At 42.8% G+C, this 22,329-nt stretch overlaps 1 pseudogene; it reads right to left on the minus strand.

Annotated features, from left to right (window-relative positions):
- Positions 1-693: 693 nt before the first annotated feature.
- On the minus strand, positions 694-3,249 carry LOC124885082 (annotated as a pseudogene).
- Between the last annotated feature and the right edge of the window lie 19,080 nt (positions 3,250-22,329).

Consider the following 22,329-nt stretch of genomic DNA (forward strand, 5'->3'; position numbering starts at 1 on the left):
GCTTCTCTGTAGCCCAGGTCTGGGGAATGCGGCACCTGTAGCCCATTTCCTGCACACACCTGTGCACGGTGGCTCTGGATGTTTCTACTCCACACTCAGTCAACTGCTTCCGCAGGTCCCCCAAGGTCTGGAATCGGCCCTTATCCACAATCTTCCTCAGGGTCTGGTCACCTCTTCTCGTTGTGCACCGTTTTCTGCCACACTTTTTCCTTCCCACAGACTTCCCACTGAGGTGCCTTGATACAGCACTCTGGGAACAGCCTATTCGTACAGAAATTTATTTCTGTGTCTTACCCTCTTGCTTGAGGGTGTCAATAGTGGCCTTCTGGACAGCAGTCAGGTCGGCAGTCTTACCCATGATTGAGGTTTTGAGTGATGAACCAGGCTGGGAGTTTTAAAGGCCCCAGGAATCGTTTGCAGGTATTTAGAGTTAACTGGTTGATTCAGATGATTAGGTTCATAGCTCGTTTAGAGACCCTTTTAATGATATGCTAATTTTGTGAGATAGGAATTTTGGGTTTTCATGAGCTGTATGCCAAAATCATCCGTATTAAGACAATAAAAGACCTGAAATATTTCAGTTAGTGTGCAATGAATCTAAAATATATGAATGTTGAAATTTTCATCATGACATTATGGAAAATAATGAACTTTATCACAATATGCTAATATTTTGAGAAGGACCTGTACTTCTAAAGAAGTCCAGTGCAACCAATTGCCTTAAGAAGTCACCAAATCAGTAAGTAGAGTCCACCTGCGTGCAACGTAATCTCCATTTAAATCCATCTTTTCTGTGAAGGTCTCAGAGGTTTCTTAGAGAACATTAGTGAACAAACACCATCATAAAGACCAAGGAACACAGCAGACAGGTTAGAGATAAACCTGTGGAGATGTTTAAAGCAGGGTTAAGTTATAAAACAATCTCTAAGCTTTTGAAATTTCACAGAGCACCGTTCAATCTATCATCATCATCCCAAAAAGGAAGGAGTATGGCACAACTGCAAACTAAGACATCTCTGTCTACGTAAACAGACAGGCTAGACAGGGAGAGCAGCCAAGTGTCCATGGTATCTCTGGAAGAGCTGCAGAGATCCACAACGCAGGTGAAACAATCTGTTGACAGGAGAGCTGGCTGTGGACTCAACAAATCTGACCTTTCTGAAAGACTGCGAAGAAGAAAGCCATTCCTGAAAGAAAGCCATAAGAAGTCAAATTGACCAAAATCAATTGGGAACACAGCAAACATGTGAAATAAGGTCCTCAGTTTAGATTAGACTAAATCTTTACTTTGTGGCCTAGAGCAAAAACATTATATGTGGCACCACACTAAACAAACCATCCTCACAGCTTTACTTTAGCAGAACCAGGGAAGCTGGTCATAGTTTATGGAAGATGAATGTGGCTAAATTCTTGGGCAATCCTTGAAGAAAGTCTCCATAAGACTTTAGACTGGGACAGAAGTGCACCTTCCAGCATGACGATAACTCTGAACTTACATTTAGAACTACAATGGAATGGATTAAATCAAAGCATATTGATGTGTTGGAAAGGCCCTGTCAAAATCCATACCAACTTGAAAATGTATGTTCCCCAATGCCCTGCATCCAATCCGACAACCATCTAATACCTTCTTTCCACTTTACAATTAGGCACTACTCTGTACTTGTCCATCACATAAAGTCATAACAAAATATATTAAAGTTTGTGATTGCTATATGAAGAAACTGGAAATAGTTTATGGATATGGATTCCTTTGCAAGGCACTACAAAACAGAAACTTTAAATATATGGCCTTCCAGTGAGTAAAATCCTATTTATTTATTTATTTTCAAAAAAAAGTTATCTCAGTGCAGCTGTCTTGGCAAATGACAAAATCAACTGCTGTTCATAAACTGGATGTTTAAGCTTACTCTTGGGGTTGCATTGATGTTTAGCTCAGAACTTAGTATTGAGAACTTGGTTGATTTCCTAACAAGGGTCAGGTGTTTCATCCTCATCTACCTTATTCTTCTTTTTAAAAACGTGCAGAAAATCCCAGGACTCAAGGATAAGTTAGTGATGAAAAATCAAGTCCAGCAGCCATGACAGCTTTAATACTCATCACAGAAGACAGCATGGCAACAGTTCTGTAAGGAAAGTATTATCTGATCTGATCATTCTCTTCCCTACAACCAGGGTACAGGATCAGAGAAGGGATCCCCAATACGGGCTCCCCTCTTAGTGGGGCAGCAACAAACCCACCACGAAGCCGCAAATAGCACCATAGGGGTTCGCACGTTGGAAGTGCAGAACACAGACCAGCTGTGGGAAAATTACGCAGTAGAGGAGGTCTCCGCTTAGAATCCAAAGAGCGGCCACGCTGTCGTCCCCAAAAGCCAGGCTTGTTCCAGCCAGACCACCGAGCAACACACTGATACGGATCACCCACTTCAGCTTCCTTTCTGAGGCAGAGGAAAGACAAGCAGATAATAAAAACTAAGGAGCTTTTTTGAGATGGGATCCTACACACACCTTTTTCCTCAAAGTTGTCTTGTATATGTTTTGTCTAAACATGGATGCTGAGGACAGAAGCATTGAAGCATAACAGCTGCCGCCACAGAACCAACACTGCCCCCCAGGTAGATATGAGGTGTTAGAGAGCAAAGGCCAGGATCTTTCCTGCATCTCCACATTCAAAAGGTGTAGGGAGTCTGGTTCATGTCTTAGGGAAAAGGAAAGGAGGATAAGGAGCTGTACAAAAATATGATAGGAATGGAAAACCGAGTTTGATCACGGCATTAGAAAATTATTAAACAACAAAGAAAAAACTTGCAATGCTTTAATATTCAGAATGTTAATGGCTTAAATCTGTAAAACATGTAATCTTCTCTGATGTCTTGGTGTGACGGATTACCTGCAGCAGCAGCCATGACTCCAATGACAACTGAGTGGATTCCAATGATAAAAACTGTCCCAGCAGCAGCAAAGCAGGTGATCTGAGCCTGAGCAGAGGAGGCTGCAGAGAGAATCCTTTGGTACAGAGCTTGATATGACAGTCCACCTAAAACCCGAAACACATGCAAAAAAGGATTAGGTAATTAGATTAGTTTGCAAATATCAAATATAGCTTTTTTTCACTTCAGACAATGTCATCAAACTGAACAATATCGAGGCACGTGACGTCGCCCGGTATGGCGGAGCCGGGGTCCCACCCTGGAGCCAGGCCTGGGGTCAGGACTCGTCGGAGAGCGCCTGGTGGCCGGGTTGCTCCTCGTGGGACCCGGCCGGGCCAAGCCCGAACGAGAGACGCGAGGCCATCCCCCAGTGGGCCCACCACCTGCAGGTGGAACCGTGAGGGACCGGTGCAAAGAGGATTGGGTGGCGGACGAAGGTGGAGACCTCAACGGCCCGATCCCCGGATGCTTAGGCTGGCTCTAGGGACGTGGAATGTCACCTCGCTGGGGGGGAAGGAGCTTGAGCTTGTGCGGGAGGTCGAGAGATATCGACTAGAAATAGTCGGGCTCGCCTCCACGCACAGCATGGGCTCTGGAACCCATCTCCTTGAGAGGGGTTGGACTCTCTTCTACTCTGGAGTGGCCCACGGGGAGAGGCGGCGGGCTGGTGTGGGTTTGCTTGTTGCCCCCCAGCTCAGCCGTCTCGTTTTGGGGTTTACCCCAGTGGATGAGAGGGTTGTATCCCTGCGCCTTCGGGTTGGGGAGAGGTCTCTGACTATCATTTCAGCCTACGGGCCGAGTGGTAGTGCAGAGTACCCTGCCTTCTTGGCGTCCCTGTCGGGGGTGCTGGATAGTGCCCCTCCCGGGGACTCCATTATTCTGCTGGGGGACTTCAACGCCCACGTGGGGAACGACAGTGACACCTGGAGAGGCGTGATCGGGTGGAATGGCCTCCCCGATCTGAATCCGAGTGGTGTTTTGTTATTGGACTTCTGTGCTAGTCACGGATTGTCCATAACGAACACCATGTTCAAACATAAGGGTGTCCATCAGTGCACTTGGCACCAGGACACCCTAGGCAGGAGGTCGATGATCGACTTTGTTGTCGTATCATCAGACCTTCGGCCGCATGTTTTGGACACTCGGGTGAAGAGAGGGGCTGAGCTATCCACTGACCATCACCTGGTGGTGAGTTGGATCCGCTGGAGGAGGAGAAAGCCGGACAGACTCGGCAGGCCCAAGCGCATAGTGAGGGTCTGCTGGGAACGCCTGGCGGAGCCCTCGGCCAGGGATGTATTCAACTCCCACCTCCGGGAGAGCTTCGACCAGATCCCGGGGGATGTTGGAGACATAGAGTCCGAGTGGACCATGTTCTCTGCATCTATTGTCGATGCTGCTGCCCATAGCTGCGGCCGTAAGGTCTGCGGTGCCTGTCGTGGCGGCAATCCCAGAACCCGGTGGTGGACACCGGCAGTAAGGGATGCTGTTAAGCTGAAGAAGGAGTCCTATCGGCTGTGGTTGGCTTGTGGGACTCCTGAGGCGGCTGACGGGTACCGTGAGGCCAAGCGTGCTGCGGCCCGGGCTGTGGCAGAGGCAAAAACTCGGGCCTGGGAAGAGTTCGGTGAGGCCATGGAGAAGGACTACCAGTTGGCCTCGAAGCGATTCTGGCAAACCGTCCGGCGCCTCAGGAGGGGGAAGCAGTGCTTTGCCAACACTGTTTATAGTGGGGGCGGGAGACTGCTGACCTCGACTGAGGACATTATCGGGCGGTGGAAGGAGTACTTCGAGGATCTCCTCAATCCTGCCATCACGCATTCCGTGGTGGAAACAGAGGCTGGGGACTCGGGGTTGTATTCTTTCATCACCCAGGCTGAAGTCACCGAGGTGGTTAAAAAGCTCCACGGTGGCAAGGCTTCGGGGGTGGATGAGATCCGCCCTGAGTACCTCAAGTGTCTGGATGTTGTAGGGCTGTCATGGTTGACACGCCTCTTCAACATTGCGTGGCGGTCGGGGACAGTGCCTCTGGACTGGCAGACTGGGGTGGTGGTCCCCCTTTATAAGAAGGGGGACCGGAGGGTGTGTTCCAACTACAGGGGGATCACACTCCTCAGCCTCCCTGGTAAGGCCTACGCCAGGGTATTGGAGAGGAGAGTCCGACCGATAGTCGAACCTCGGCTTCAGGAGGAACAGTGTGGTTTTTGTCCCAGCTGTGGAACACTGGACCAGCTCTATACCCTCTACAGGGTGCTCGAGGGTTCATGGGAGTTTGCCCAACCGGTTCACATGTGTTTTGTGGACCTGGAGAAGGCATTCGACTGTGTCCCTCGTGATGCCCTATGGGGGGTGCTCCAGGAGTATGGAATCGGGGGCCCTTTATTAGGGGCCATCCGGTCCCTGTACGAGCGGAGCAGGAGTTTGGTCCGCATTGCCGGCACTAAGTCGGACCTGTTCCCAGTGCATGTTGGACTCCGGCAGGGCTGCCCTTTGTCGCCGGCCCTGTTCATAACTTTTATGGACAGGATTTCTAGACGCAGCCAAGGGCCGGAGAGGGTCTGGTTTGGGGACCAGTGGATTTCGTCTCTTGTTTTTGCGGATGACGTGGTCCTGCTGGCCCCCTCTAGCCAAGACCTACAGCATGCGCTGTGGCGGTTCGCAGCCGAGTGTGAAGCGGCTGGGATGAGGATCAGCTCCTCCAAGTCCGAGGCCATGGTACTCGACCGGAAAAGGGTGGCTTGTCCTCTTCAGGTTGGAGGGGAGTTCCTGCCTCAAGTGGAGGAGTTTAAGTATCTCGGGGTCTTGTTCACGAGTGAGGGAAGAATGGAGCGGGAGATCGACAGACGGATCGGTGCAGCTGCCACAGTAATGGGGGCACTGTGCCGGTCCATTGTGGTGAAGAGAGAGCTGAGCCGAAAAGCAAAGCTCTCAATTTACTGGTCGGTCTACGTTCCTACCCTCACCTATGGCCATGAACTTTGGGTCATGACCGAAAGAACGAGATCACGGATACAAGCGGCTGAAATGAGCTTCCTCCGTAGGGTGGCCGGGCACTCCCTTAGAGATAGGGTGAGGAGCTCGGCCATCCGGGAGGAGCTCAGAGTAGAGCCGCTGCTCCTCCACATTGAGAGGAGCCAGTTGAGGTGGCTCAGGCATCTATACCGGATGCCTCCTGGACGCCTTCCTCGGGAGGTGTTCCAGGCACGTCCCACCGGGAGGAGGCCCAGGGGACGGCCCAGGACACGCTGGAGGGACTATGTCTCTCGGCTGGCCTGGGAACGCCTTGGGCTCCCCCTGGAGGAGCTGGAGGAGGTGTCTGGAGAGAGGGACGTCTGGGCGTCTCTGCTGAGTCTGCTGCCCCCGCGACCCGGTCCTGGATAAGCGGAAGACGACGAACGAACGAACAATGTCATCAAACTGAACTGCAGCTAAAAGTATGAAGAAAGTGTTTGCATATGTCAGGTCCATGTCTGTGGTACTGTGACTGAAACAATTGCGGTTTGTCCTGGGACAGTATTCAACAATTCTTTTTACAACTTATCCTATTAAGTGTATTTCAAAATGCTTTTTTTGTTTTTTGTTGTTTATGCGTTTTGATTTGTTAGTGAGGACAAATGTCTTAATACAATAAACATTTTGAAATTCCATGACAACTGGTCCAGTTTCATTGTTCTGGGCATCATTTCACAGGGGATGTGCATATCTCTAAAGGCACCATTATTGCTCAAAACCAATTTGTTTGATTATATGCTGCCATCTAGTATAAGCATTATTAATGGCCATGCCACACATTTAAAGCACTGCTGAAAATAGGATGCTGAAGTAACTAGCTTGGAGTCCAAATATGTCACAACCTAAAAACAGAAATTTGGGGTCCTTTATCACTGGCTAATCACTGCTTATTTAGATCGTATAGGGTCTAAAATACTTAGGAAATCGAGTTGCATTTCCATCATGAAACTGTTCGTAATAGATGTTTTTCTTTGTTTATTTGTTTGTTTTTACCAGCAGCAGCATCTCATTGACCCACTTTCCTGTGTCCGCCAGCCCCAGGTGTCCGATCCATGCATGTTCATGTGACTGGTTGAGTGGGAGTGTTTGTGAGATGGCAGTAAATGCTGAACTACGTGACATAAACGGAACACAGAGCCGCTAAAAAAAGAAGAGATAGGCTTATCTTAACATAGAAATATTTCCAACATTTCCAGATTAGTGCACCAATCTTGTTCCAAATTTCTTATACCCATTTCTAAAGCATACTCTTTCTATTTTCCATAATTAGTTACCTAATTAAACAATTTCATCTTCATTTATTTTTATCTTCATTTTCCCGCATTTCCAAGATTTTGGAGAGGACTGTGGTCCATCAATTAATAAAGCAACCTAGAATCAATTACTCATATGCTTCACAATTTGGTTTTCATCCAAAATATTGTTAAAAGACTGATAATTGTTTATTATTCAACAGACCAAATCATCATTCCATAGTTGGAGCAGGTTTTTTAGATTTAAAAAAAATATCATTAAACTATAATATTCTTATTCAGAGATGATCAAGCAAGAGTGTTTTTCTAGGATACGGTTAGAGTGAGTTTCATCATATCTTGTAAATAAAAAAAAATTAAAAAAATCACTGTGTTGAAAATGTATTACAGGTGTTCCCCAAGGCTCAGTTCTTAGCCCACTTTTTGTTAGCATAAACTGCGTATAATGATTTGTCATATACGCATCGTGGGACAGATTTCCAGATATATGCTGCGATACAATTTTGTATAAAGCTGGTAAGGACATTGCATCTGTTTCAACACAACTGTATGTATGTAGTCTATTGCAGCATGAGATTAAAACTCAAGTTTCATGTTTAATGTGAAAAACAAAACAGTGTGAGTATGCTTTATTTCAGGACTGGCAGCACTGATTTACATCTAAAGATGGGAGGGCCACCAATAATCTGGTGTCAAGTTGGTGTCAAGTTGGATTCTCATTTAAGATTTAGAAAGCATGTCAGGATGTTAGGCAAAGTTGCCTACAGGTCCTTCTCAAAACATTAGCATATTCTGAAAAAGTTCATTATTTTCCATAATGTCATGATGAAAATTTAACATTCATATATTTTAGATTCATTGCCCACTAACTGAAATATTTCAGGTCTTTTATTGTCTTAATACAGATGATTTTGGCATACAGCTCATGAAAACCCAAAATTCCTATCTCACAAAATTAGCATATTATTAAAAGGGTCTCTAAACGAGCTATGAACATAATCATCTGAATCAACGAGTTAACTCTAAACACCTGCAAAAGATTCCTGAGGCCTTTAAAACTCCCAGCCTGGTTCATCACTCAAAACCCCAATCATGGGTAAGACTGCCGACCTGACTGCTGTCCAGAAGGCCCCTATTGACACCCTCAAGCAAGAGGGTAAGACACAGAAAGAAATTTCTGAACAAATAGGCTGTTCCCAGAGTGCTGTACCAAGGCACCTCAGTGGGAAGTCTGTGGGAAGGAAAAAGTGTGGCAGAAAACGCTGCACAACGAGAAGAGGTGACCGGACCCTGAGGAAGATTGTGGAGAAGTGCCGATTCCAGACCTTGGGGGACCTGCGGAAGCAGTGGACTGAGTCTGGAGTAGAAACATCCAGAGCCACCGTGCACAGGCGTGTGCAGGAAATGGGCTACAGGTGCCGCATTCCCCAGACCTGGGCTACAGAGAAGCAGCACTGGACTGTTGCTCAGTGGTCCAAAGTACTTTTTTCGGATGAAAGAAAATTCTGCATGTCATTCGGAAATCAAGGTGCCAGAGTCTGGAGGAAGACTGGGGAGAAGGAAATGCCAAAATGCCAGAAGTCCAGTGTCAAGTACCCACAGTCAGTGATGGTCTGGGGTGCCGTGTCAGCTGCTGGTGTTGGTCCACTGTGTTTTATCAAGGGCAGGGTCAATGCAGCTAGCTATCAGGAGATTTTGGAGCACTTCATGCTTCCATCTGCTGAAAATCTTTATGGAGATGAAGATTTCGTTTTTCAGCACGACCTGGCACCTGCTCACAGTGCCAAAACCACTGGTAAATGGTTTACAGACCATGGTATCACTGTGCTCAATTGGCCTGCCAACTCTCCTGACCTGAACCCCATAGAGAATCTGTGGGATATTGTGAAGAGAACGTTGAGAGACTCAAGACCCAACACTCTGGATGAGCTAAAGGCCGCTATCGAAGCATCCTGGGCCTCCATAAGACCTTGGCAGTGCCACAGGCTGATTGCCTCCATGCCACGCCGCATTGAAGCAGTCATTTCTGCAAAAGGATTCCCGACCAAGTATTGAGTGCATAACTGTACATGATTATTTGAAGGTTGACGTTGTTTGTATTAAAAACACTTTTCTTTTATTGGTCGGATGAAATATGCTAATTTTGTGAGATAGGAATTTTGGGTTTTCATGAGCTGTATGCCAAAATCATCCGTATTAAGACAATAAAAGACCTGAAATATTTCAGTTAGTGTGCAATGAATCTAAAATATATGAATGTTAAATTTTCATCATGACATTATAGAAAATAATGAACTTTATCACAATATGCTAATATTTTGAGAAGGACCTGTACCTTCAGACTAATCAGAGGCTATCTACCATTTTAATGCTGCAAATAATTTCATGGATTTAATTATAATTTTCCTGATCTAGACTACTGACAATCTCTGGGCTGTCAGTATTCTAGCCCACTATTTTCTATTTAATTTGAAAGTATGTTCCTTTATTATTTATTACATTATTTTGTGTTTTTGGATTTTAAAAGACCCAAATAGGGACAGGCATTGCATTAGCTTCAGCTACAAACGCTAAAGTGCACAGCAACCTCTTAACATTCCTCCCAAAATCATCTAAAAATGCCTGAAAAAGGCATATCCAAATTAAATTGGATGCAGTTCTTCTTCAACCCTTTGGGGCACATGCAGAAGCTTGGTCTGTTTTTTAAGGGCAACCCTCTGAATATTTAACCTGACCAGTCTACCTGTTGTAACCGTATATTGTAGTTATTAAAGTTGGATTACATTGGATATTTATTTTGTTAGTTTTTATGTAACTGTACATGGCAGGCTAAAGATATGGACTCACATTAAAAGAGGCATTAGATACAATTCCTACCTACTACAAGTTCACGTTTCATAACAAAAGCAAAAAAAAAAACCTCTTCAAGAGGTTGTTCTGTTGGTATGTCCTTGCATATTCCAAAGTGGTCTTAAAGGGGTCTCATTTAAAAACGTGGCATGAGCACAAAACGGTGCCTGAAACTGCCGTACGACACTTTCTACGCAAAGGTAATGATCCAAAAAGAACCCAAACTTGACAGGAGAATGTGGGGTCCCTCACGCAAACTCTGACCCATACATACGCTGGTTTTGGGGACAGGGGAAGTTGGCGACGCAAGTGGAGAGGTGGTGAATTGAAGCCACACTGCATAATGATTCCTCTCAGACGCTCACTTTCACTCCATATCAAACTTTAACCATATTGACGTCAAAAGCATTCAAAACTGCAGTGTTATTAATGCTTGCGCTGGCAAGCCATAAATTTACATAAGGACCTTTCAAATACTGTCCAGGGTGTACCCCGCCTCTCGCCCATAGACTGCTGGAGATAAGTGCTTCCCCGCGACCCACTATGGAATAAGCGGTAGAAAATGACTGACTGACTGACTGACCTTTCAAATAAATAAAGAAGGCTAATAAGCCAGCTTAAATCTTAATAACCAGCCGCTTTGAGTTCTTTCAGTCAGGTTTCCGTGCTCACCGCAGCAAGGGCGTAATTTGCGTGGGGATAAGGGGGGTTAAGACTCCACCCATAAGTCTGATCCAGTCAATATAAACCTACCCCCCCCCCACCCCCCCTTTTCACATCAGTCACATCATTTCGATTTACAAAAATATCTTCCATGAATAACTTTTTGATTTTGTTTATTTGCCTGCAAAATATTAGTATGTTTAATCATCTAGTAATAACCCCCTTTCCTCCGCTCAAAAACTTGATTTGCATCATGATATGAAAAATAGCTGTTCCTTTAATTCAGTCAAAATTAAAGCATTTACTCCTAAAGTTTGGTAACTTTAGGAGTACATTTTTGTCAATCATTTTCTCATCTTTCCGGCGTGTTATTTCGTAGCTTCTGTTCTCCCTCATGTGCGTCTCCCTTCCGCTTTGGCAAGCCGAATTAAAATAAAATCGGTTTCACTACACTTACTACATTCCAGATCTCTGAAATTGATTTATGACTAGGCATATTAGTTAAATAAGATATCTCTAATTACATTCAAACTAGTATAAATTTAATCACATTTACCATTAAGTTGTATGAAGGCTCCAATTCAAATTATCTGCAATAAATTACTATCTGAAACGTATATTTCAGACATCAACAATAATTACTAGTCACAAAGTAAATTTGAGATATTTCGCTTTTTGTTCTGACTAGTCATAATTACAATTAAAGATATCTTAAATGACCTCATCATTCCAGATATCTTAAATGTATTTTAAGTGTGTGTGGGCAAAAAAGTGTTTTAACTTTCCAGGAAAGGGGTGAAGGTGATTGGGGGATATAATTAGTACAGCCTTTGTGTGTGTATCCATGCACAAGCTGTTCTTAGATGCACTGTTTAGCCGTAAAAGTCGTTTAAAAGGAATGTGTCCATTATAGTATTTTGGCTTTGCCTATTATTAGTCACTATATCATAAACACTTCTATGGGTCAAAAAAATCACATTATGTCATGTTATGTCATGTTTCTAAGAGGCACTGAAATATCCAGCTCCTTAATTTTAATAAGCAAAGATTATTTCTGCAAAGCATTCTACTGGTTGTTTTATCATAATCCTTGCCACTATGGTGAGTGTCCAGCCAACAATTGTCTTGTGTATAGTTAGAAATGGTAGTTTTCCTTGTAAAAATGTCAGGCATTGTTTATGCTGTTTGTGCTTGTTGGAATCTAAATAGGAGGCTCTAGATTTAAAAGCCTGGATATGCCTAAGTGAGCTGCTGGTCTTTAGCTGCTGGCTGCAAGGAGTACTCAGGAGTAAAAGTCTGTCCCCAGCGGGATCAGAGGTATACAAGATCCAGTGATAGACAACTTATTCAGCTTTATGGGAGCACAAAGTGTCAGCCTTGACTCCATAACATTTGCTATTTGCAGTCCTGCGGGTTAATCACGTTTTACCAACAGCAGAGCAACAGGAAATACACACCGTTGTCAAGCTACAAGTTGCATCTACTTCATAAAGGCAGTAGAACAGCTATCACCTGAACCATGTTTGAAGGAAAACTGCCTAACTGCCTAACTGCCTAAGCAGGTTATGCAAAATTTTTGACTCAATATATGACCCCTTATCTAAATTGCATATTGTATTTGTGTATCATTTGTGCCAATGACTTGCTCCTTACTTCATATGTGCGAGAACACCATCACAGTTTATTGACACGTTATCATAAGTGGGGCATTCTTTACTTTGAGCTTTGTACCACAGTTCACTTTGTTCTACTAAGGTACATTACATAGATAAAAATACAAGTTAAAAGAAAAGAAAATGCATGCATATTGCCAAACATGCAGAAGATAATTACATTTCTCCTGCTGAAAATTTATCAACAGTTCATCATGCTTGTAGTGCTAAATGGACCTTCAAATTAAGGTAAAACATGCAGTTATATTTAAGTCATATTTAATGGCGCCTCTGGTCAAGATGTGGTCTGCTCAAATTAACTTAATCCACAATCCTTTAAAAATAACTGTAACTGAAGCATTTATTTAGTTTATAACATTCATTATAGTTTCTAGGAACTAAAACATAGAGACTAATTTCTTTTAGCCACGGGTCACTAGGCTGAACAAGAAACCATATTTATCTGGCCACCACTCACAGTGAGTAAGATGATAATGAGGTAAAACAAAAATCTCCAAAGCTCAGTGTTAGAGAACTGCTGCAAAAAGTCGTTTCTTGGGGTTGCTAAGCCTCCATAACAACCATTAAACACCATCTACGTGTCATCTAGTTGTTTTGTAGGGGTGCAAGAAGAAACCTTTTTCTGTCCTACCATCACAAATATAAACATGCAGAGTTTGTTAAACTCTAGTTTTTAACTGTAATCACATCCTTTCGTTCAATGATGAAAGGAAGGATGAATATATGGAAAATACCTAGGGCCCACTGTTACATATCTTAAATTATCTTCTTCCTCCATTTTATACAATGCCCTATTGGTTGGTTCATGTTTTTGCCGTATCTTCTCCTCATGTGGTTTCCCCCTCTCCTCATTTCTGCACATAAACATATCTAAAATCTGATTTGATTTCTCGTGTCTTTGGTCCCAAATCCTAGGAACATGTAGGTTGAGGAAGTAAGAAGCAGATCCTGCTGGTAAAACGTTCGCTAATTATAAAGGTGCTACTATTTTGTAACCAAAATATTCATTTAATAGTTATTTTTTTCTGGTGGGTTAATGCAGGCTTAAAATTGGGGCCGCACAATTTATCGCAAGTTTATTAGGATGTCAATATGGGTATGCAATCCGCATTGAACAAAGAGCTACTTGGACTGCAATAAGTGCTAGCTAACAATTGAAGTACCATGCAATGAGGATCTATGATTAAAATACATAAGTTGACACTTAATGGTTAATGCACAATAACAATCTTTTGCAAGTAAAGAGGTGGCAAGGTGATCTAGTCTTTAAGAAGCTACAACTTAGTTGTTTGGAGTTTTTTTTTTTTTCTATTACTATCCTGTGCTACCCAGAAAATATTTGGGACTGCAGCCACAAAATAATGTCTGAAACTCAGGATCGTCTTACCTAAATAATTTGATCAAAGGTCTGAGTGGACAGCTTCAAACAAAAACTGCTGACAAAAAGTTAATGCAGTAAGATTAATATTAATAATAACATTATAAAATTAATAATTAGCAACATAAGCAACACAGATTATTGGAAGGTAATGGAGAAATCTTAGTATGATTAGTAGAAATTATATTCAAACCACTTTGGGTGGGGTGGCCTTGATACACACTCACTCCTAAAGTTGTCAGAACCACAAATTAACCCTGCATGCATGTTTTTGGACAGTGGGAAGAATGCCCACAACTGCTACTGGCTGTATATTTAAAGCAGAATAGATGGAGGAACTTGGAAGGGACATAACATTCCTCTAACTTAAAAGAAGTCTATTTAGTCTGTAAACAAAGACCCTTATGAAGACAAAACTGTTTCTTAATCATCAGAAACAGATGAAGAAACGCCCAGATTCCAAATAAACTTGAGCAGTTGCCATACTGACAAAGAGTCAAAAGTCTGTTTTTCCAAATAAACTCTCAGGAGTGAATCCTTCATGACCTTCTTTATTTTTATTGTAAAGAAAATTTACATCATCCTTTCAGCTCTTGCCTTAAGAATTTTTGTATCAATTGTAGATCCTCTCAATGCTTATAATAATATTTTTTTTATCAAAGTTGGACTTCTTCTGTTACAAGGGAGTTTTGTTGAAACCTCCAGCAGAACCAGGCTCAGTCTGAGCGGCCATCTGCCACGACCGAAGAAGGACTGATCTAGGAGTACTTTCTAAGGGAAGGAAAAGTAAATGTTAATGGATGTAGCTCCTTTAGTCGATTAATCTAGAAAGAAAGAACAGATAAACTCCGAGCCAGTTAGAGTCTGACCTTGAAAACTGGCACAGAGTTTATCTGTTCTTTCTTTCTAGATGAAACGACTAAAGGACAGAAAAACTCTGAGCCAGTTTTCAAGGTTAGAGTCTGAAAGAAAGCACATAGAGTTAGTCACAGTAGAAGCTCAGTCAGTAGCTATGTCTAAGAGAGAGAAAGCGTTAAATACTGAAAGACATGGCCATGTGGATCATCGGTAGAGGGTGAGCATTAAGTTGTTGCCAGCAGAAGCTTGGACGATGCCCCCCTCCAAAAAGGTGTCACAGGTAGACACAGAGTCAGGCCAGGTGTAGCTTCTAGGAAGAGAAAAGAGAGAGAACATAAAGTTAGAAGCTGAAATAACAGCAAATAATGCAAAATTGGAGAGTAGTGTGAAAATGTAGCGAAGAGGTTGAGAATGGTCATTATGTCCTCCAGCAACCTAAGCCTATAGCAGCAGAACTACAGAGATAGCTCAGGATAACCTAAGCCACTCTAACTATAAGCTTTATCAAAAAGGAAAGTTTTAAGCCTAGCCTTAAAAGTAGACAGGGTGTCTGCCTCGGGGACTAAAACTGGGAGCTGGTTCCACAGGAGAGGAACCTGATAAATAAAGGATCTGCCTCCCATTCTACTTCTAGAGACTCTAGGAACCACAAGTAAACCTGCAGTCTGAGAACGAAGTGCCCTGTTAGGAACATATGGAACAATCAAAGTGATCATTAAGGGCTTTATATGTGAGGAGGATAATTTTAAATTATATTCTGGATTTAACAGGGAGCCAATGAAGGGAAGCTAAAATAGGAGAAATATGATCTCTCTTTTTAATTTTCATCAGAACTCTTGCTGCAGCATTTGAATCAGCTGAAGGCTTTTAACTGCATTTTGTGGACATCCTGATAGTAAAGAATTACAACAGTCCAGCCTTGAAGTAACAAATGCATGGACTAGTTTTTCAGGGTCAATCCTGGATGGGATATTTCTAATTTTGGCAATGTTCCGGAGGTGAAAGAAGGAAATCCTAGAAACTTGTTTAATATGAGATTTAAATGACATGTCCTGGTCAAAAATAACACCAAGGTTTTTTACTTTATTACCGGAGGTCAATTTAATGTCATCCAGGTTAAGTGATTGACTAAACAGTTTCTTTTTTAAAGACTCCGGTCCAAAGACAACAACTTCTGTCTTGTCTGAATTTAGAAGCAGAAAATTTAAAGTCATCCAAGTTTTTATGTCTTTAAGACATGCTTGTAGTCTATTTAACTGGTTGGGTTCATCAGGATTTATGGATAAGTAAAGCTGATTACCATCAGCGTAACAGTGAAAATCTATCCTATGCTGCCTGATAATTTGACCTATTGGAAGCATATACAGGGGTTGGACAATGAAACTGAAACACCTGGTTTTAGACCACAATAATTTATTAGTATGGTGTAGGGCCTCCTGCACAGTGGTCAGAGGGATTTTAAGCCATTCTTCTTGCAGGATAGTGGCCAGGTCACTACGTGATACTGGTTGAGGAAAACGTTTCCTGACTCGCTCCTCCAAATCATCCCAAAGTGGCTCAATAATATTTAGATCTGGTGACTGTGCAGGCCATGGGAGATGTTCAACTTCACTTTCATGTTCATCAAACCAATCTTTCACCAGTCGTCATCCTGATACACGGCACCGCCTTCAGGATACAATGTTTGAACCATTGGATGCACATGGTCCTAAAGAATGGTTCGGCAGTACTTGGCAGTGACATGCCCATCTAGCACAAGTATTGGGGTAAGGGAATGCCATGATATGGCAGCCCAAACCATCACTGATCCACCCCCATGCTTCACTCTGGGCATGCAACAGTCTTGGTGGTATGCTTCTTTGGGGCTTCTCCACACCGTAACTCTCCCGGATGTGGGGAAAACAGTAAAGGTGGACTCATCAGAGAACAATACATGTTTCACATTGTCCACAGCCCAAGATTTGCGCTCCTTGCACCATTGAAACCAACGTTTGGCATTGGATGAGTGACCAAAGGTTTGGCTATAGCAGCCTGGCCGTGTATATTGACCTTGTGGTGCTCCCGACCGACAGTCCTGGTGGAAACCGGATAGTTGAGGTGCACATTTAATTCTGCCGTGATTTGGGCAGCCGTGGTTTTATGTTTTTCGGATACAATCCAGGTTAGCACCCGAACATCCCTTTCAGACAGCTTCCTCTTGCGTCCACAGTTAATCCTGTTGGATGTGGTTCGTCCTTCTTGGTGGTATGCTGACATTACCCTGGATACCATGGCTCTTGATACATCACAAAGACTTGCTGTCTTGGTCACAGATGCGCCAGCAAGACGTGCACCAGCAATTTGTCCTCTTTTGAACTCTGGTATGTCACCCATAATGTTGTATGCATTTCAATATTTTGAGCAAAACTTTGCTCTTACCCTGCTAATTGAACCTTCACATTCTGCTCTTACTGGTGCAATGTGCAATCAATGAAGACTGGCTACCAGGCTGGTCCAATTTAGCCATGAAACCTCCCACACTAAAATGACAGGTGTTTCAGTTTCATTGTCCAACCCCTGTATATAGTAAAGAGAATTGGCCCAAGTACTGATCACTGTGGTACTCCACAATTAACCCTGGAGTTTGAAGATGATTTATCATTTACATGAACAAACTGGAATCTGTCAGACAAATAGGATTTAAACCAGCCTAGCACTGTTCCCCTGATCTCTACAGCATATTCCAGCCTTTTTAAGAGAACATTATGGTCGACTGTATCAAATGCAGCACTGAGATCTAATAGAACCAGAACAGACACAAGTCCATTATCTGAGGCCATAAGAATATCATTAGTGATTTTCAGCAGAGCTGTTTCAGTGCTATGATGAGCTCTGAAACCTGACTGAAACTCTTCAAACAGGTCATTGCAGTGTAAATGCTCACACATTTGATTAGCAACTATTTTCTCAAGAATTTTAGATAAGAATGGAAGATTGGATATAGGTCTGTAATTTATTAAGTCATCTTGATCAAATGAGGGTTTCTTAAGTAAAGGTTTAATTACAGCTACCTTAAAAGCATGTGATACATATCCATTTACTAAGGATAGATTAATCATATCTAAAATGGGGCTGGTAATCAGAGGGAACACTTCCTTAAATAATTTGGTTGGGATTGGGTCTAATATACAAGTTGAAGGTTTAGATGAAGCTAATATTTCTGATAACTCAGGAAGCTCCACAGGATCAAAACAGTCCAAACACAAATCAGGTTCTACAGTTATTTCCAATGTTGTCTCACTTGCTGAGGATGATGTAATCATCTTTGGGAGTGTGTCAAACATTTTATTTTTAATAGAATCAATTTTATTTAAGAAGAATCCCATAAAGTCATGACTGCTGAGAGCTAAGGGAATGGATGGCTCAACATAGCTATGACTCTGTGTAAGTTTAGCAACTGTACTAAAGAGAAACCTAGGATTATTCTTGTCCTCTTCTATTATTGATGAGAAATAAGCTGTTCTGGCTTGGCAAAGTGTCTTTTTACACAACAGTAGGCTATTTTTCCAGATTAAGTAGGAATCCTCTAGGTGTGTAGAGTGCCATTTTCTCTCCAATTTTCTAACATTGTGCTTTAAAGTATGCAGCTCTGAATTAAACCAGGGAGCCAGCCTCCTATGAATAATTACCTTCTTTTTCAAAGGGGCTGCATTGTCTAATGGACCACGCATTGATGAAGAAACACTATGAACAAGATAATCAATTTGTGAAGGGGAAGAAACAAAATTATTGCCCTCCACTGTGTTTTTCTGTGATAATGAGGAAATCAAAAGTGGAACAGATTCTTTGAAGGTTGTTACAGCATTTTCTGATAATGATCTACTATAATGAAATTTTCTTTCAGGTGTGGAGTACTCGGTTAAATTAAACTCAAAGGTTATTAAGAAATGGTCAGACAGGACAGGGTTATGAGAAAATATTGTTATGTCTTTACACTCAATGCCATATGTCAGCACAAGGTCCAGAGAATGAAGACAAAGGTGGGTACGTTTGTTAATGTTTTGAGCAGAGCCAATTGAGTCTAAGATAGCATTAAAGGCTATATTTAGGCTATCACTTTCAGAGTCAACATGACTGTTAAAATCCCCCACTAAAATAACCTCATCTGTATTTAACACTAACTCAGATAAAAGGTCTGAAAACTGATCTAAAAATTGAGAGTAAGGGCCTGGTGGACGGTACAAAACAACAAACAGAAGTGGTTTTAGTGCTTTGCAATTTGGATGAGGCAAACTAAGGATTAAATATTCAAAGAGTTGCAGCTATTGATTGGTCTGGGACTAATCAATAAATCGGACTGAAAGATGGTTGCTACTCCTCCTCCTCGCCCAGTATTTCAAGGAATGTGAAAATTTAAATATTTAGTAGGAGTTGACTCATTTTTAGTTACATAATCCTCTTACTGCAGCCATGTTTCTGTGAGGCAAAATAAGTCAATCTGATTGTCACAAATCAGGTCACTAACTAGCAAAGTCTTTGAAGAGAGAGATCCTATGTTCAGTAAACCACATTTAATTGTTTTATTTTTCTTTTCAGTCTGAGTTGTGTTTATTTTTATGAGATTTTCCTGATTTCCTCCTTTTAGATTATTTTTTAATCTATTCAATTTTTGCCGTGGGCGAGACACTGTCTTAATAGGGCAATGGGTGGGTAGCAGTACAGAAGCTGCAGAAGGAGTGTTAAACTATGACCCTGCTTCCTGGTCTGAACCCTGGGTTGTTAGAGTTTTGGAGAACTAATAAATTCGGCCAGATTCCTAAAAAGAAGAGCTGCTCCATCCAAAGTGGGATGGATGCCGTCTCTCCGGATCAGACCAGGTTTTCCCCAAAATGTTTGCCAATTATCAATGTAGCCCACATCGTTTTCTGGACACCACCTAGACAGCCAGCGGTTGAATGACAGCATGTGGCTAAACATGTCGTCACTGGTCAGATCGGGGAGGGGACTAGAGAAAATTATGGAGTCCGACATTGTTTTGGCAAACTTACACACCGAAGCAACACTAACTTTGGTGACCTCCGATTGGCGTAACTGTCTGTCATTACGCCAGCGTGAATAACAATCTTACTGTATTTACGCTTATGCTTAGCAAGCAGTTTCAGGTAGGATTTGATGTCACCTGTTCTGGCCCCTGGCAAACATTTGACTATGGTCGCTGGTGTCTCTAGTGCCACGTTTCTGACTATGGAGCTGCCAATTACCAGAGTTGGCTTCTCAGCGGGTGTGTCGCTGAGTGGGGAAAATCTGTTAGAAATGCAGATGGGTTGGTGTTGACCTGTGGGCTGGGATCTAGGATCTAGGTTTTCTACGTACCGTCACCCAGCCGGCCTGAGGTCCCAGCTGCGCAGGTTCTGCTGAAGGACTGCTACGGGGAGCTACCCTCGGTGGCTCCGTGCTGGCTAAGGGGCCTCGGCTATCTGCTGGTTTTTCAACAGCGCGGAGCTGGTCCTCCAATTCCGACACCCTCGCCTCCAAAGCTACAAAAATGCTACATTTATTACACGTCCCATTATCACTAAAGGAGGCAGAGTAACTGAACATCTGACACAGAGATGGGTACATACAATACATGGGTTAAATACAAAAGTGAATAAAATAGAAACAGAAGCCAGAAAAATATAGTTAACTGGAAAATAGAATATTATTCAATGCCCAACTATGTATGTTCATGCTCTTATTTGTAACGGTATGCACTGTTGGACTTCAAAAATTAGGGGTTTTTGAGTACTGTATATTCATAATTTGACCCATTTTGTTAATTTGGTAACCTCCTATTATAATAAATGAAAACATAAAAAACCCTCATTTGCAGGACATAAAAACATTTCCACTTGATTCTGAACTTAGGACACCCTAACATTCTAAAAGTTAGTGTTTCCCTCTTGTTGAAATGACTCCAGTGAGACAGTTCTTGAGTCCATCTATCCATTTCTGACATCTGTCTGAAGAAAGTCTATGTGACAAAGGATTTGAACCATTTCAACTGTGCGGTTTGATTGACAGCCATTTTAGCTTATTAGAAGCTAGTGTTGCTAAGATTGTTTGAGAGAACACTGTTTGCAGCTTGGTTGACAGCACATGCTAAGTTGCATACGTCCTAGAGGTGTGGTGCAGACCTTGTGGTTGTGTCAGTGTGCGTCATAATTAAAACCACACCGAAATTAACCAACTTTAACAAAGAATACTGAATCATCTCTGCTGTGCATTTTTGCCAGTGCCCCCTGGCGACCACAAATAATAAAGCCACATAATAATCTCTCACCAAAACATTGGTACTGAAACCCGGGATGATGTGGTCACCGTGGGATTAAAGGCTGATGCATTCGGACCAAAGTCGCACTCCGCGGGAAGTAGGTACCCAGCGACCACAACCACCTACCTGAATGCAGGACTATGTTTCCTCATTACCTGCACAGCACTGGTCAGTCGATAATACGTGTGAGCAGCAGCCACCCTACCCCAGTGTGGATGGCAGGATGATATCTATTACTGTCATAATGAGGTTTTGTGGTCAGACCAATGTGCAGAGAAGAACTCCTTTTGCAGGTAAGCAACGTCTTTAATGTTCAGGCCAGGACACAGACAGGGTAGCAAGCGTACACACACGTAATTGCACATATACATAACATAACATAAGGAACCAGCGGGGAACAAAGGAAACAAACGGGCTTACATACAAAACTGAACAGCAGGGGGAACCAATGACAAACGTGACCAGACAATCAGGGGAAAACACAGAAGAGGTGTGGGTTAGGGTTGCAGGGAGACAAAACGAAAGACTAGACCAGGTAATTTAACAAAAACACAAACTCAAGAACTCAAAACAAAAGCAGGTATGAAAATAACATCCCCACATCTAATTGAAGACTGGAGTACAACACAAGGAGCAAGACCTATGAAACTATATGGATATCAATTCAATTCAATTCAAAGATACTTTATTGATCCCCGAGGGGAAATTAGAATTCCAGTACAACCCATCCAAACATACATCATGACACAAGACAAGGGGGACGGGTCACTGAGGCTTTGCTGCCCACTCACAGGTGCTGCCCTTGCTAGATGAGAAAAGAGGCCACATTAGGTAAGTAGAGGAAAAAAATCATATTTCACACTTTATCCTTAGCAGGATACAGTTTGAGATTGCAAAAAACCTCAGCACAAAGAAGCAACAAGTTGACAAAACAACATCATGCCGGGAACGGTGAAGGTGGTGTGAGGGGGTGCATATGTTTATCTTGAGCATGTGTGTGTGTGCAAGTGATTGTGTGCAAGTAAGTCCACGAAGCACTGTCACAGAGGCCATTGTCCTTGATGGTTCGTTGGAATGTTCATCAACCGGCCACACAGTTCTGAGCAGGTCCACAGGTGTCCTCAGGGAAGGGAGGGAGCAGAGGGAGCAGAGCATCATGTTTACATAACTTCCAGGAGAAGTTGAAGATAGCCAGCCATCAAGGCCGTGCAGGGGAGCCAGATTCAGAAAAACAATAATTATTTGGGTTAGGCTGACTCTTAATATTCCGTCAGCCTTGAGAGTCTCGCTGGTGCTTCTCAAAGGCGAATCCAAACAGCCAAATTCCTGGTCTTTCTGCCAGATCCGAGCGAACAACTTTCTCCAAGATTTATCCCATTTCACCCCTGAGTCCAGGAACCGCAACCTGCCGCGATCCTAAGGA

This window comes from Girardinichthys multiradiatus, chromosome 2 (genome assembly GCF_021462225.1).
Source record: "Girardinichthys multiradiatus isolate DD_20200921_A chromosome 2, DD_fGirMul_XY1, whole genome shotgun sequence".
NCBI lineage: Eukaryota > Metazoa > Chordata > Actinopteri > Cyprinodontiformes > Goodeidae > Girardinichthys > Girardinichthys multiradiatus.